Genomic DNA, 17139 nt, shown 5'->3' with positions numbered 1-17139 from the left:
ATAGAGGGCCAGTGTTCAAAAGATGTAATGCTTGAATAACTGTATTAAGTTTTTACCAATTGGACCTTATGCTTTATGATGCGTCCATCTGACTTATTGTCGTGATTTTAATTTTGACTCCTATGCGACCGTATGTTTATTCTGAAAGCTACCAGTTGTCGGATTCAGCCCCCAGGTGAATGTCACGAGGGGTGTTTTGTCTCCGCGTTGTTACCCTTAGCCAACGTCTTGGTACCCGGAGGCGGTAGCGCATGAGAAAAACTAGGCAATCGGACTATTCAGTTTTACTGCTTTCACTTAGCCTTAGGAGCTTGACGGTGGGGGCTAAGGACTAGCCCCCTGTGTTTTGTAATGTACTTGGGGGCCAATGCATGCCCTTTCCGATCATGTGGTTTGTGTTAAGACGAACCCTTCGTGTGACACGACAAAATTTCCAACGATTTTTAGAGTCAAACCTCGTCATCGGATCGCAGATTAGTTCGCGCTTACTATGACGGTCAGTTTTCGGTTTTCTCCTCCTGAGGTACTTGACCAGGCGAGCCAGAAGTACAATCGCAGGGGTTCTCCCTTTGCCCTCTTAGCCGAACGTGTGGAACATAAGGGGCAAGCACAGGAGCCGGGCAACCCAACTATTGACCCAAGACATAGTTCAGAACTTGATGCATATAGTACAATATCCGAGACGCCGAACACTCACCGGAAAGTAGTGTCGGACTTGGGGTGCCGAGCTGATAGGGAAATCGAGCTCTAGGTTAGTTAACCGGTCATGTTTTTATGCCGGGCTGTTCGAAGAGCGAGGGGAGAAACAGAAAGGAAATAGACAATCGCAAGATGCGGATATCCAAACACCATAAAGGGCATTTTTATTATTTCTCGTAGGCTCAAGACGTCTAACCGTACAATTTGAGTTGCCAAGGCATTATGTGAAAAAAAGGAATTTTACAGAGTAAAGGTTTACGTAGGGCCTTGATGCATGAGTCAAAGTCTTCACTTTTCCCTGCTGCACGTCTGCGCCTTTGCTTCTGAGAGGTGGGTGTCGGTGTCAAAACCGGCGGATCTCGGGTAGGGGGTCACGAACTTTGCGTCTAAGGTCGATGGTAACAGGAGACGGGGGACACGATGTTTACCCAGGTTCGGGCCCTCTTGATGGAGGTAATACCCTACTTCCTGCTTGATCGATCTTGATGAATATGAGGGTTACAGGAGTTGATCTACCACGAGATCGTAATGGCTAAACCCTAGATGTCTAGCCTATATGATTGTGATTGCCTCTACGGACTAAACCCTCCGGTTTATATAGACACCAGAGGGGCCTAGGGTTGTACAGAGTCGGTTTACAAAGGAAGGAATCTACATATCCGAACGCCAAGCTTGCCATCCATGTAAAGGAGAGTCCCATCCGGACAAGGGAAGAAGTCTTCTATCTTGTATCTTCATAGCCCATTAGTCCGGCCTATGTTACACAGTCCGGACGCCCGAGGACCCCTTAATCCAGGACTCCCTCAGTAGCCCCTGAACCAGGCTTCAATGACAATGTGTCCGGTGCGCAGACTGTCTTCGGCATTGCAAGGCAGGTTCCTCCTCCGCATACTCCAAAACAGCCTTTGAACACAGAAAACGTGTCTGGCTCTGCAAAACAAGTAACATACACACCCGCAGAGAGTATAATATTTCACGAGTCCAATCTACTGACAACTTTTGTAGCGTGACATCACGTCGCTGCCCGTCATTATTTTGAACCGTTTTTAGCCTCCCGCTCCACGTTTCAAGATGCGGTTTTATTGGCACGTCTTGTCAAAGCAGAGATCGTGTCCCCTTATTGCCGGATTCTCATCAATACGGGCGTGGGTAATCCAACCGCGCCGTCTGCACGGCCCTTTGGGAATAGGCGAGTTTTAAGGTGAGTGGGGAGGTGCTTGACATTCGCTGCCTTTATAAGGAGATAAGGACTCACCTTTTCACCCATGCCTTCTTTCTCTCTGCCCACCCACTCTCGAGCTCCAGCGCCCAAGCTTTCATCCTTTCCGCCTAAAAAAGCACTCCGACCATGTCCGGATCTGGAGCGCAAGGCAAGTGGATGGCCTCCTCCGTCACAGAGAAGGACATCACGAAGCTCCGGGAGGCGGAGTACTTGGCCCAGGAAATCGCCCACCGGCTTCCGGCCAAGGGGTAGATCATTCCCACCCCGGAGCCCCATGAGAGGGTGGTGTTCATCCCCCACTTCATGTGTGGGTTGGGATTTCCTCTCCACCCATTCGTCTGCGGACTCATGTTCTACTACGGCTAGATTTCCATGATCTGGCCCCCAACTCTTTCCTCAACATCTCGGCATTCATTGTCATGTGCGAGGCTTCCTCCGCATCCCACCCCACTTCGGATTGTGGCTAAATATCTTCAATGTGAAGCCGAAGGTGGTGGGTGGTCAACACGCAGAGTGCGGAGGCGCCATGGTGACCCAGATGCCCAATGTCTCATGGCCCAAAGGTACCTTCGTGGAGACCGTCAAAGGGTGGCAGCAGCTATGGTTCTACGTCACAGAGCCCCGCGACACCACCTGGGCCGCGGCTCCCGAATTCAAATTCGGGGCCCCGGTGCGCCTCACCTCCTGGCTAGAGAAGGGCCTGAACTGGGCGTCGTCGAACGAGGTGTCCGTGCTACAGACGCGCATCAAGAGCATGGTGGACAAGAACATCAAGCTTGTCAATGTGATCCCGGTGATGCTCTTTCGCCGGATCCTTCCATGCCAAAGTCGGACTTGCCATTTGTGGGAGTTCGATCCAGCCGAGCACCAGACCTTGCAACAGCTCTTCGGCACTACACATGAAGATATCTGGAAGGTGCTTTTCAAGTCCAACGAGACGTGGCCGAAGACGACCGAGGACCGTGGGTACAACCTGACCCATCCTGCCAGTCTGGTAAGTTTTTCGTATTTCAAGGTGTATCCTTTACTTGTATACTCCACGAAGTTGTCTAAGCTTCCCTATTTGTTTTTTCAGGGCTGGACAAAGAAGGTGGAGCGGATCTAGTGTCCGGCTCCGCTGCCCGAAAACCCAGCAATCCCACTTCTGACGAAGATGCTGTTGGGAATCGTAGCATAATTTTAAAATTTTCCTACGCTCACCAAGATACATCTATGGAGTATACTAGCAATGAGGGGAAAGGAGTGCATCTACATACCCTTGTCGATCGCGAGCGGAAGCGTTCCAATGAACGTGGATGACGGAGTCGTACTCGCCGTGATTCAAATCACCGATGACCGAGTGCCGAACGGACGGCACCTCCGCGTTCAACACACGTACGGTGCAGCGACGTCTCCTCCTTCTTGATCCAGCAAGGGGAAGGAGAGTTTGATGGAGATCCAGCAGCACGACGGCGTGGTGGTGGATGTAGCGGGTCTCCGCAGGGCTTCGCCGAGCTTCTGCGAGAGGGAGAGGTGTAGCAGGGGAGGAGGGAGGCGCCCAAGGCTGTAATACTACTGCCCTCCCTCCCCCCCTTTATATAGCCCCCCTGGGAGGGGGCGCCGGCCAGAACCCATCTGGATGGGGGGGGGCGGCGGCAAGGGGGGTAACTTCCCCCCCCCCCCAAGGCAAGTGGGGCGCCCCCCCACCCTAGGGTTTCCAACCCTAAGCACAGGAGGGAGGCCCATGGGGGGCGCCCAGCCCACTAGGGGCTGGTTCCCTTCCCACTTCAGCCCACGGGGCCCTTCGGGATAGGTGGCCCCACCCGGTGGACCCCCGGGACCCTTCCGGTGGTCCCGGCACAATACCGGTAACCCCCGAAACTTTCCCGGTGGCCGAAACTTGACTTCCTATATATAATTCTTCACCTCCGGACCATTCCGGAACTCCTCGTGACGTCCGGGATCTCATCCGGGACTCCGAACAACTTTCGGGTTTCCGCATACTGATATCTCTACAACCCTAGCGTCACCGAACCTTAAGTGTGTAGACCCTACGGGTTCGGGAGACATGCAGACATAACCGAGACGCCTCTCCGGTCAATAACCAACAGCAGGATCTGGATACCCATGTTGGCTCCCACATGTTCCACGATGATCTCATCGGATGAACCATGATGTCGAGGATTCAGTCAATCCCGTATACAATTCCCTTTGTCAATCGGTATGTTACTTGCCCGAGATTCGATCGTCGGTATCCCAATACCTTGTTCAATCTCGTTACCGGCAAGTCTCTTTACTCGTACCGCAATGCATGATACCGTGACTAACGCCTTAGTCACATTGAGCTCATTATGATGATGCATTACCGAGTGGGCCCAGAGATACCTCTCCGTCACACGGAGTGACAAATCCCAGTCTCGATCCGTGCCAACCCAACAGACACTTTCGGAGATACCCGTAGTGCACCTTTATAGTCACCCAGTTATGTTGTGATGTTTGGCACACCCAAAGCACTCTTACGGTGTCTGGGAGTTGCACGATCTCATGGTCTAAGGAAAAGATACTTGACATTGGAAAAGCTCTAGCAAACGAAACTACACGATCTCTTATGCTATGCTTAGGATTGGGTCTTGTCCATCACATCATTCTCCTAATGATGTGATCCCGTTATCAATGACATCCAATGCCCATAGTCAGGAAACCATGACTATCAGTTGATCAACGAGCTAGTCAACTAGAGGCTTACTAGGGACACGTTGTGGTCTATGTATTCACACATGTATTACGATATCCGGATAACACAATTATAGCATGAACAATAGACAATTATCATGAACAAAGAAATATAATAATAACCATTTATTATTGCCTCTAGGGCATATTTCCAACAGTCTCCCACTTGCACTAGAGTCAATAATCTAGTTACATTGTGATGAATCGAACACCCATTGCGTCCTGGTGTTGATCATGTTTTGCCCTAGGGAGAGGTTTAGTCAACGGATCTGCTACATTCAGGTCCGTATGTACTTTACAAATATCTATTTCTCCATTTTGAACACTTTCACGAATGGAGTTGAAGCGACGCTTGATATGCCTGGTCTTCCTGTGAAACCTGGGCTCCTTCGCAAGGGCAATAGCTCCAGTGTTGTCACAGAAGAGAGTCATCGGGCCCGACATATTGGGAATCACCCCTAGGTCGGTAATGAACTCCTTCATCCAGACTGCTTCCTGTGCTGCCTCCGAGGCTGCCATGTACTCCGCTTCACATGTAGATCCCGCCAGGACGCTTTGCTTGCAACTGCACCAGCTTACTGCTCCCCCATTCAAAATATACACGTATCCGGTTTGTGACTTCGAGTCATCCAGATCTGTGTCGAAGCTAGCATCGACGTAACCCTTTACGACGAGCTCTTCGTCACCTCCATAAACGAGAAACATATCCTTAGGCCTTTTCAGGTACTTTAGGATATTCTTGACCGCTGTCCAGTGTTCCATGCCGGGATTACTTTGGTACCTTCCTACCAAACTTACGGCAAGGTTTACATCAGTTCTGGTACACAGCATGACATACATAATAGACCCTATGGCCGAGGCATAGGGGATGACACTCATCTTTTCTATATCTTTTGCCGTGGTCGGGCATTGAGCCGTGCTCAATTGCACACCTTGCAATACAGGCAAGAACCCCTTCTTGGACTGATCCATATTGAACTTCTTCAATATCTTGTCAAGGTATGTACTCTGTGAAAGACCAATGAGGCGTCTCGATCTATCTCTATAGATCTTGATGCCTAATATATAAGCAGCTTCTCCAAGGTCCTTCATTGAAAAACACTTATTCAAATAGGCCTTTATACTTTCCAAGAATTCTATATCATTTCCCATCAATAATATGTCATCCGCATATAATAAGAGAAATGCTACAGAGCTCCCACTCACTTTCTTGTAAACACAGGCTTCTCCATAAGTCTGTGTAAACCCAAACGCTTTGATCATCTCATCAAAGCGAATGTTCCAACTTCGAGATGCTTGCACCAGCCCATAGATTGAGCGCTGGAGCTTGCATACTTTGTTAGCATTCTTAGGATCGACAAAACCTTCCGGCTGCATCATATACAACTCTTCCTTAAGGAAGCCATTAAGGAATGCCGTTTTGACGTCCATCTGCCATATCTCATAATCATAGTATGCGGCAATTGCTAACATAATTCGGATGGACTTCAGCTTCGCTACGGGTGAGAAAGTCTCATCGTAGTCAATCCCTTGAACTTGTCGATAACCCTTAGCGACAAGTCGAGCCTTATAGATGGTCACATTACCATCCGCGTCTGTCTTCTTCTTAAAGATCCATTTGTTTTCTATGGCTCGCCGATCATCGGGCAAGTCAGTGAAAGTCCATACTTCGTTTTCATACATGGATCCTATCTCGGATTTCATGGCTTCTAGCCATTTGTCGGAATCCGGGTCCGCCATCGCTTCTTCATAGTTCGAAGGTTCACCATTGTCTAACAACATGATTTCCAGGACAGGGTTGCCGTACCACTCTGGTGCGGAACGTGTCCTCGTGGACCTACGAAGTTCAGTAGTAACTTGATCCGAAGCTTCATGATCATCATCATTAACTTCCTCCCCAGTCGGTGTAGGCACCACAGGAACATTTTCCCGCGCTGCGCTACTTTCCGGTACGGAAGGGGTGACTATCACCTCATCAAGTTCCACTTTCCTCCTACTCAATTCTTTCGAGAGAAACTCCTTCTCCAAAAAGGACCCGTTCTTGGCAACAAAGATCTTGCCTTCGGATCTGAGGTAGAAGGTATACCCAATAGTTTCCTTAGGGTATCCTATGAAGACGCATTTTTCCGACTTGGGTTCGAGCTTTTCAGGTTGAAGTTTCTTGACATAAGCATCGCATCCCCAAACTTTTAGAAACGACAGCTTAGGTTTCTTCCCAAACCATAATTCATACGGCGTCGTCTCAACGGATTTCGACGGAGCCCTATTTAAAGTGAATGCGGCAGTCTCTAAAGCATAGCCCCAAAATGAGAGTGGTAAATCGGTAAGAGACATCATAGATCGCACCATATCCAATAGAGTGCGATTACGACGTTCGGACACACCATTTCTCTGAGGTGTTCCAGGCGGCGTGAGTTGTGAAACTATTCCACATTTCCTTAAGTGTGCACCAAACTCGTGACTTAAATATTCTCCACCACGATCTGATCGTAAGAATTTTATTTTTCTGTCACGTTGATTCTGAACCTCACTCTGAAATTCCTTGAACTTTTCAAAGGCTTCAGACTTGTGTTTCATTAGGTAGACATACCCATATCTACTTAAGTCATCAGTGAGAGTGAGAACATAACGATATCCTCCGCGAGCCTCAACACTCATTGGACCGCACACATCAGTATGTATGGTTTCCAATAAGTTGGTTGCTCGCTCCATTGTTCCGGAGAACGGAGTCTTGGTCATTTTACCCATGAGGCATGGTTCGCACGTGTAAAATGATTCTTAATCAAGAGACTCCAAAAGTCCATCTGCATGGAGCTTCTTCATGCGCTTGACGCCAATGTGACCAAGGCGGCAGTGCCACAAGTACGTGGGACTATCGTTATCAACTTTACATCTTTTGGTATTCACACTATGAATATGTGTAACATCACGTTCGAGATTCATCAAGAATAAACCATTAACCAGCGGGGCATGACCATAAAACATATCTCTCATATAAATAGAACAACCATTATTCTCAGATTTAAATGAGTAGCCATCTCGAATTAAACGAGATCCAGATACAATGTTCATGCTCAAAGCTGGCACTAAATAACAATTATTGAGGTTTAAAATTAATCCCGTAGGTAGATGCAGAGGTAGCGTGCCAACGGCGATCACATCGACCTTGGAACCATTCCCGACGCGCATCGTCACCTCGTCCTTCGCCAGTCTCCGTTTATTCCGTAGTTCCTGTTTTGAGTTACAAATATGAGCAACCGCACTGGTATCAAATACCCAGGAGCTACTACGAGTACTGGTAAGGTACACATCAATTACATGTATATCACATATACCTTTGGCGTTGCCGGCCTTCTTGTCCGCTAAGTATTTGGGGCAGTTTCGCTTCCAGTGACCACTTCCCTTGCAATAAAAGCACTCAGTTTCAGGCTTGGGTCCATTCTTTGACTTCTTCCCGGCAACTGGCTTACCGGGCGCGGCAACTCCCTTGCCGTCCTTCTTGAAGTTCTTCTTACCCTTGCCCTTCTTGAACTTAGTGGTTTTATTCACCATCAACACTTGATGTTCTTTTCTGATCTTCACCTCCGCTGATTTCAGCATTGAATATACCTCAGGAATGGTCTTTTCCATTCCTTGCTTATTGAAGTTCATCACAAAGCTCTTGTAGCTTGGTGGAAGCGACTGAAGGATTCTGTCAATGACCGCGTCATCCGGGAGATTAACTCCCAGCTGAGACAAGCGGTTGTGCAACCCAGACGTTCTGAGTATGTGCTCACTAACAGAACTGTTATCCTCCATTTTACAGCTGAAGAACTTGTCGGAGACTTCATATCTCTCGACCCGGGCATGAGCTTGGAAAACCATTTTCAGCTCCTCGAACATCTCATATGCTCCATGTTTCTCAAAACGCTTTTGGAGGCCCGGTTCTAAACTGTAAAGCATGCCGCACTGAACGAGGGAGTAATCATCAGCACGCTGCTGCCAAGTGTTCATAACGTCTTGGTTCTCTGGGATTGGTGCTTCACCTAGCGGTGCTTCTAAGACATAATCTTTCTTGGCTGCTATGAGGATGATCCTCAGGTTCCGGACCCAGTCCGTATAGTTGCTGCCATCATCTTTTAGCTTGGTTTTCTCTAGGAACGCGTTGAAATTGAGGACAACGTGGGCCATTTGATCTACAAGACATAGTGTAAAGATTTTAGACTAAGTTCATGATAATTAAGTTCATCTAATCAAATTACTCAATGAACTCCCACTCAGATAGACATCCCTCTAGTCATCTAAGTGAAACATGATCCGAGTTAACTAGGCCGTGTCCGATCATCACGTGAGACGGACTAGTCAAGATCGGTGAACATCTCCATGTTGATCGTATCTTCTATACGACTCATGCTCGACCTTTCGGTCCTCCGTGTTCCGAGGCCATGTCTGTACATGCTAGGCTCGTCAAGTCAACCTAAGTGTATTGCGTGTGTTTCGAGGCCATGTCTGTACATGCTAGGATCGTCAACACCCGTTGTATTCGAACGTTAGAATCTATCACACCCGATCATCACGTGGTGCTTCGAAACAACGAACCTTCGCAACGGTGCACAGTTAGGGGGAACACTTTTCTTGAAATTATCATAAGGGATCATCTTACTTACTACCGTCGTTCTAAGCAAATAAGATGCAAAACATGATAAACATCACATGCAATCAAATAGTGACATGATATGGCCAATATCATTATGCTCCTTTGATCTCCATCTTTGGGGCACCATGATCATCTAATTCACCGGCATGACACCATGATCTCCATCATTGTGTCTTCATGAAGTCGTCACGCCAACGATTACTTCTACTTCTATGGCTAACGCGTTTAGCAACAAAGTAAAGTAATTTACATGGCGTTATTCAATGACACGCAGGTCATACAAAATAATAAAGACAACTCCTATGGCTCCTGCCGGTTGTCATACTCATCGACATGCAAGTCGTGATTCCTTTTACAAGAATATGATCAATCTCATACATCACATATATCATTCATCACATCTTCTGGCCATATCACATCACATAGCACATGCTGCAAAAACAAGTTAGACGTCCTCTAATTGTTGTTGCACGTTTTTACGTGGTTTGTAGGTTTCTAGCAAGAACGTTTCTTACCTACGTATGACCACAACGTGATTTGCCAATTTCTATTTACCCTTCATAAGGACCCTTTTCATCGAATCCGTTCCGACTAAAGTAGGAGAGACAGACACCCGCTAGCCACCTTATGCAACTAGTGCATGTCAGTCGGTGGAACCTGTCTCACGTAAGCGTACGTGTAAGGTCGGTCCGGGCCGCTTCCTCCTACAATGCCGCCGAAACAAGAAATGACTAGTAGCGGCAAGAAGAATTGGCAACATCAACGCCCACAACTTCTTTGTGTTCTACTCGTGCATAGTAACTACGCATAGGCCTGGCTCATGATGCCACTGTTGGGAATCGTAGCATAATTTTAAAATTTTCCTATGCTCACCAAGATCCATCTATGGAGTATACTAGCAACGAGGGGAAACGAGTGCATCTACATACCCTTGTCGATCGCGAGCGGAAGCGTTCCAATGAACGTGGATGACGGAGTCGTACTCGCCGTGATTCAAATCACCGATGACCGAGTGCCGAACGGACGGCACCTCCGCGTTCAACACACGTACGGTGCAGCGACGTCTCCTCCTTCTTGATCCAGCAAGGGGAAGGAGAGGTTGATGGAGATCTAGCAGCACGACGGCGTGGTGGTGGATCTAGCGGGTCTCGGCAGGGCTTCGCCGAGCTTCTGCGAGAGGGAGAGGTGTAGCAGGGGAGGAGGGAGGCACCCAAGGCTGTAATACTACTGCCCTCCCTCCCCCCCTTTATATAGGCCCCCTGGGAGGGGGGGCGCCGGCCAGAACCCATCTGGATGGGGGGGGCGGCCAGGGGGGTAACTTCCCCCCCAAGCCAAGTGGGGCGCCCCCCCAGCCTAGGGTTTCCAACCCTAGGCGCAGGGGGGAGGCCCATGGGGGGGCGCCCAGCCCACTAGGGGCTGGTTCCCTTCCCACTTCAGCCCACGGGGCCCTCCGGGATAGGTGGCCCCACCCGGTGGACCCCCCGGGACCCTTCCGGTGGTCCCGGCACAATACCGGTAACCCCCGAAACTTTCCCGGTGGCCGAAACTTGACTTCCTATATATAATTCTTCACCTCCGGACCATTCCGGAACTCCTCGTGACGTCCGGGATCTCATCCGGGACTCCGAACAACTTTCGGGTTTCCGCATACTGATATCTCTACAACCCTAGCGTCACCGAACCTTAAGTGTGCAGACCCTACGGGTTCGGGAGACATGCAGACATGACCGAGACGCCTCTCCGGTCAATAAACAACAGCAGGATCTGGATACCCATGTTGGCTCCCACATGTTCCACGATGATCTCATCGGATGAACCATGATGTCGAGGATTCAGTCAATCCCGTATACAATTCCCTTTGTCAATCGGTATGTTACTTGCCCGAGATTCGATCGTCGGTATCCCAATACCTTGTTCAATCTCGTTACCGGCAAGTCTCTTTACTCGTACCGCAATGCATGATCCCGTGACTAACGCCTTAGTCACATTGAGCTCATTATGATGATGCATTACCGAGTGGGCCCAGAGATACCTCTCCGTCACACGGAGTGACAAATCCCAGTCTCGATCCGTGCCAACCCAACAGACACTTTCGGAGATACCCGTAGTGCACCTTTATAGTCACCCAGTTATGTTGTGATGTTTGGCACACCCAAAGCACTCTTACGGTGTCTGGGAGTTGCACGATCTCATGGTCTAAGGAAAAGATACTTGACATTGGAAAAGCTCTAGCAAACGAAACTACACGATCTCTTATGCTATGCTTAGGATTGGGTCTTGTCCATCACATCATTCTCCTAATGATGTGATCCCGTTATCAATGACATCCAATGCCCATAGTCAGGAAACCATGACTATCAGTTGATCAACGAGCTAGTCAACTAGAGGCTTACTAGGGACACGTTGTGGTCTATGTATTCACACATGTATTACGATATCCGGATAACACAATTATAGCATGAACAATAGACAATTATCATGAACAAAGAAATATAATAATAACCATTTATTATTGCCTCTAGGGCATATTTCCAACAGATGCTGGTTCCGGTGCCCTACCAAGCGCCAGAGAAGAAGGCCAAGAAAAAGGCCAAGGAGACCAGGAGTGGCCTCCGCCGTAAGGGAACTTCGGACGTGACGTCTGAAGACGCCGAGACCCACTCCTCCCCCACAAAGGACGACGAGGAGGAGGAGGAAAGCAACTCTCCCCCTGAGAGGGGAAGGAAGAAAAGGGTGGCCTCCACACATCTGGAGGCAGAAGCGTCCAAGAAGGGGAGAGCCTCCCTTGCGGACAACTGCGTGTTGGATACTGACAATAGCTCGGAGTGGCGCCCCAGGGATAAGCCCCTAGCCGAATCATAAATACTCAAAGGCACTGACGCACTCATATATCCAACTCCTTTTATTTCGCAGTTTTAACATGTTGAATCATGCACTGCAGTCCGACTCGTTCCCACCTCCAGCAATCCTCATCTTCGGGGAATTCGTTGGATCCCAAGGTGATGGACAGCGGGTCCCTTCCGGCGGCCTCTTCTCCCAAGGCCATGGATGACACTGAGGTGCTGTCCTGAAGGACCTCCCCAGGCCAGGGAGAGACGCAGAAGGCCGTCAGGGTGGCGCCAAAGGGTGATACATCGGCCGCCGAACACATGGGGGAGCAAATCCCCTTGGAGACTGGCGATGGGGGCCATATTCAATTCGGCCCCCAGCCGAATACAATTCCGGAGACCTATACGGCTCCGGAATCAGGCAAGCAGCCTCCTTCAAAAGAAGGAGGTGCACCAATTCCACTGGTGACCTCTGTCCATCCAGAGGCACCGGATACTCTACCGGTAGCGCTGCAAAGCGCTTCCATTGTTGAGGAACACCGTATCCTTATGGGTACGGTGGTTGAGAGGGTTGAGCGGACTGACCGAAGCCTGCACCAACCTTCTGACAAGCTTTGTGGTATGCAACATAATTATGCAAAAAGAATGTCATAGTATAGATAGTAGCCCCTGAGACTCAGGCCGGTGTTCGGAAAGAAAAGCCGGACAGAGGATCAAATAATTTCTCGCAGGCTAACCATACATGTCTATGTAAATAAGCAGGCGTCGTTGCTGGCTGCGACCTCCCATTCTGCCAAAGTCTCCAGACTGAAGCAGAGTCTTGAGCGGACCGAGGAAGAGCTCGGCCGTGTGAAAAAACAGCTGGAGGACGATCAAGGTGTGCAATGACCTTGTGTAGATTCAGAAAGGATGAATGATTGGTGTTGACCATAGTGCCATGATATTTTGTAGGACCGGCAACCGAGGTGGAGACCCTCAAGAAGGCGCTGGCCGAAGCCCAGGAGAGAGCGGCAAAGGAACAAGCCGCTCGCGAAAAACACGAGGCCAGGGTCGGTGAGATCCAGCAGGAGCTCCAGGACGGCATGAAGAAATGCGAGTCCTTGGAGCGCAATATTGCGGATCAAGAGTCCGAACTTGCCAAGGCCCGCCAAAGCACACAAGATGCACTACAAAAAAAGACACATCCATGACATTTTGGGCGAACAATTTTTTTCTGTCATACTTATGACACTTCTATGACGATAATTGTGACAAAACCCGGTATCATCATAGATGTGGTGGGCTCCTACTTCTATGACAAAAAATCATGATAGAAAATGTGCTTTTCATTCTGGGCGGGCCGGAGACACAGCTGCATGACATTTTTTGGGCCGTCCAAGACGGAAAAAACCGTGGTAGAAGCGAGGGCGAGGAAAATATCGGGGTGTTCCCGATTACGGTGGGTGGTCGGGGCCGAGTGATGCGCGTTTCTCTCGTACCACACGCACGCGCGCGGGTGCGAGGCATTGGGCTCTAACTGAACCTGAGCGAGACATTGGGCTCTAACTGAACCCGAGCGATTGCACTGCAGGCTACGCGTTACTGAACCCGAGCGACCGATCGATGGCTGTTAACTGAACCCGATCGAGCGATTCCTTCGCTACTGCTGCTAACTGAAGCCGATCGATGCTGCCTCTGGATGAATAGTGAGCGTTGCTGGGGGGATTTGGATGAACAGTTCCCGGTGGGGGTGGATGAACAGGACCCCGTGGTGTTGCCTCTGGATCAACAGGACCCCGATCAATCGAGCCGGTTGGAGCTGGATGAAAAGGACCCCTCGAGGGCTGGATGAACAGGACCACCCCGTGGAGGGCTAGATGAACAGTAGACGGTGGAGGGCTGGATGAACAGTAGCCCGTGGAGGGGTGGTTGAAAAGGAGCCCGGGGAGAGGGCTGGTTGAATAGTAGCCGGTGCAGTAGAGCACGATTGAGGCTGGATGAACAGGAGCCCGTCGATGAACAGTCGCAGGTGGAGGCTGGAGGAGGTCGACGGTGGATGAACAGTAGCCCGTGGAGGCTGGAGGGGGTCGATGGTGGAGATGAACAGTATCCTGTGGAGTCCCGTTTTGCGGTACGCCACACCCTTCCCGATGGACAGGACCCCGTTTCGACCGTAGCACTCCAACACAAGTCCGTTTCCTCCGTTTTGCGGTACGCCACACCCCTCCCAATCAACAGGACCCCCGTTTTGACCGTAGGAGGTCTGTTTCCTCCGTTTTGCGGTACGCCAGACCCCTCCCGATGAACAGGATCCCGTTTCGAACGTGGCCAGTCGAACACAAGGCCGTTTCCTCTGTTCTGCGGTACGCTAGGCCTCGTTTCCATCGGCTGTTCCGTCCAAGCCGGTTGGCTCCCACGCGTTCTGTTGCCTCCCGATGAACACGACGCATTCCGTTGCCTCCCCATGAACACGACGACGACGCCATTTCTCCATTCTGACCCAGCCATGTACACGAGCCCTGGCCGTACGTACGCGCGAGTAGGCGTTCGAGACCCCGCCCGTTGTACGTACGTGGTCGTATTTACTTTCTTGCTCCCTGGCCGCTGTACGTACGTGTACATGCTACGTGTGCGCCTCTACTACGACACGTGCGCGCCTCTACCTCGACGAGTATGTACGTACACGTTCGCGACCAGAGTGACAATGCTACATACGCTTCGACCAGGTGGGTCCCGACTGTCAGGCACTTCCTTGCGTGCAAAGATGTAGCTGGTGGGTCCCAGCAGTCACGGGGGCGAATCGTTTTTTTTTGCCCGGACGCACTTTCTTGCGTGCGAAGATGTCGCTGGTAGGTGCCAGCAGTCAGGGGGAAACGTTTTTTTCGCGAAATACGGTTGCCCGTCCGGTTGGTCCCTGCTGTCAGGTGGAGGAATCATTATTTTCCGCGTAATAAGGAGGCACTTCCTTGCTGCGGCCGTGGACCCAGCTGTCAGCCTCTCCACGTACAGTCCACGTCCGATGGAAGCTGTTCCTTGACCACGTTGACCACGCCACGCCGAGAGCACCAGGGCGGTGGACGACGGCGAGGCCTAGGAAGGGGACGACGCGGAGCCGGGGATGACGCGGCAGTGGATGCCCACGCGTAGAGGAGTATGAGGGTTCACTGGTTCGCTGCGGTGTGAGGCTGCCGTCGCCGCAAAATAACAGGGGGTGTGGGTGAGTCGAGGGATGGCCTGGCCAGTGGTGGGAGTAGTAGGGGGCAGTGAGGCCTCCACGGCATCGCAGCCGGCCACGGGAGGCAGGAGCACGAGCCACGACCGGCGCTGCTTTGGATGGCTGGAGCAAGAAGACCAGAGGTTGAAGAAGCACTACAGCCGTTGGATGGACATCGTACGGTCACTGGAGCTAGAATCGTTCATATTAACTAAGTTGACAAAGCCCTCCGTGCCCGTCAACTTAGTTGGCCAACAAGTCAGCCTCCCACTATTGTGGGTCCTAGCTAGCAGGGGGTATTCATTTTTCGTGCATAATAAGGAGGCACTTCCTTGCGTGTGAAGATATAGCTGGTGGGTCCGCCCTGTCAGCGGTGGGAACGTTTTTTTCGCGAAATACAGAGGCCCTTCTGGTGGGTCCCAGCTGACAGGTGGAGGAATCATTATTTTGCGCATAATAAGGAGGCATTTCCTTGCATGCGGCCGTGGACCCAGCTCTCAGCCTCTCCACGCACAGTCTACTTCCGACGGTGTCGTTCATTGACCATGTTGACCACCCTACGCCGAGCGCATCCAAGGTGGTGGACGACGGCGAGGCCCCGGACAGCAACGAGCCGGAGATGGGAAGACGCGGGAGTAGAGTCGCTGACGGAGAGGTGTACGAGGGTTAACTCGTTCTGGTGCGGTGTGGTTCGCCAGTCGGTGGAGAAGAACAGGAGGTGTGGAGGGGTGGAGGGATGGCCTGGCCAACGGTGGAGTAGCGCTTCACAGCGAAGCGTGCTAAGCAGAGCTGCTAGCAGCAGGAGGCGGGAGCATGTGGTCCCGGCGGCGCTGGAGGAAGAAGACGAGAGATTGAAGATGGATGCCGGTCGTTGGATGTAAATCCAATGGCTAACGATGTCAGAATCATTTGTTGACTAAGTTGACAACGACTTGCATTGGCTTCGACCTATTGGCCCACATTTCAGCCTCCAAAAATGTGGCACGTATTCAACCCATTTTTTCAAAATTTAGTCTTTTTTTTGCGGGGTAGAATTTACAGTCAATTTTATCTCTTTTTTTTGAATTACAGTCCATTAGCTCGGCTGGGTGAACAAATAATGTAGCGTCCATGCGGCCCATTTATGTTTTTCCTAAAAAAATAGAGGCCATTTGCACTTTCTTTGAAATACATGATTTTGCTGGGCTGATTCTAATTATAATGTTGGGGTGGGCGCAGCAATGTTATCAAAAAATAAACAGGGGCTGAGCATTTTCTTATATATATATATATATATATATATATTTAAATAATAAGTGATTTATTATTACATTGGTCCTTAAATCTTACCAAGCTTTTGTACACAATCACCAGGATTTTCGTTGCCAAAAAAAAATCCAGGATTTTATTGTTAAGAAGTTATTTTTATAAGTTAATAAGATGTGGGATATTGTTTTCTTACATATGTCAGTATCTGTTAAATATATGATGACAATAACAATAATATATAATAACATATATAATAATTTAAATATGTATAATATAGTTAGAAGGGAAACATAAGTTGGACCAGGCGTTCCTATTCGTATATAGAAAAATAGAACAGACCTTTGTGTTTTCTTCAAAAAAATACATAAATTGGGTTGCCGATGTTTCAGGAAAAATAAAACCTCGGATGGGAGATCCATAGGCCGGTCGATACATGATGCCCCTCAAGAAAATACAAACAGGCCTATGGACCTCCCATCCGAGGTCGTGGACTGTGCATGTTAAAAAAGAAAGCCTCGATGGGGCAGCCCAAAACCCAGCTGATACTTGTTGCCCCAGTGATAATAAATTATACCTGCCAGCTCCCCGGCTTCGTTGTGAA

The sequence above is a fragment of the Aegilops tauschii genome, chromosome 3 (assembly GCF_002575655.3).
Source record: "Aegilops tauschii subsp. strangulata cultivar AL8/78 chromosome 3, Aet v6.0, whole genome shotgun sequence".
NCBI classification, from domain to species: Eukaryota; Viridiplantae; Streptophyta; class Magnoliopsida; order Poales; family Poaceae; genus Aegilops; species Aegilops tauschii.
Note: the sequence above shows the minus strand (reverse complement) of the source record.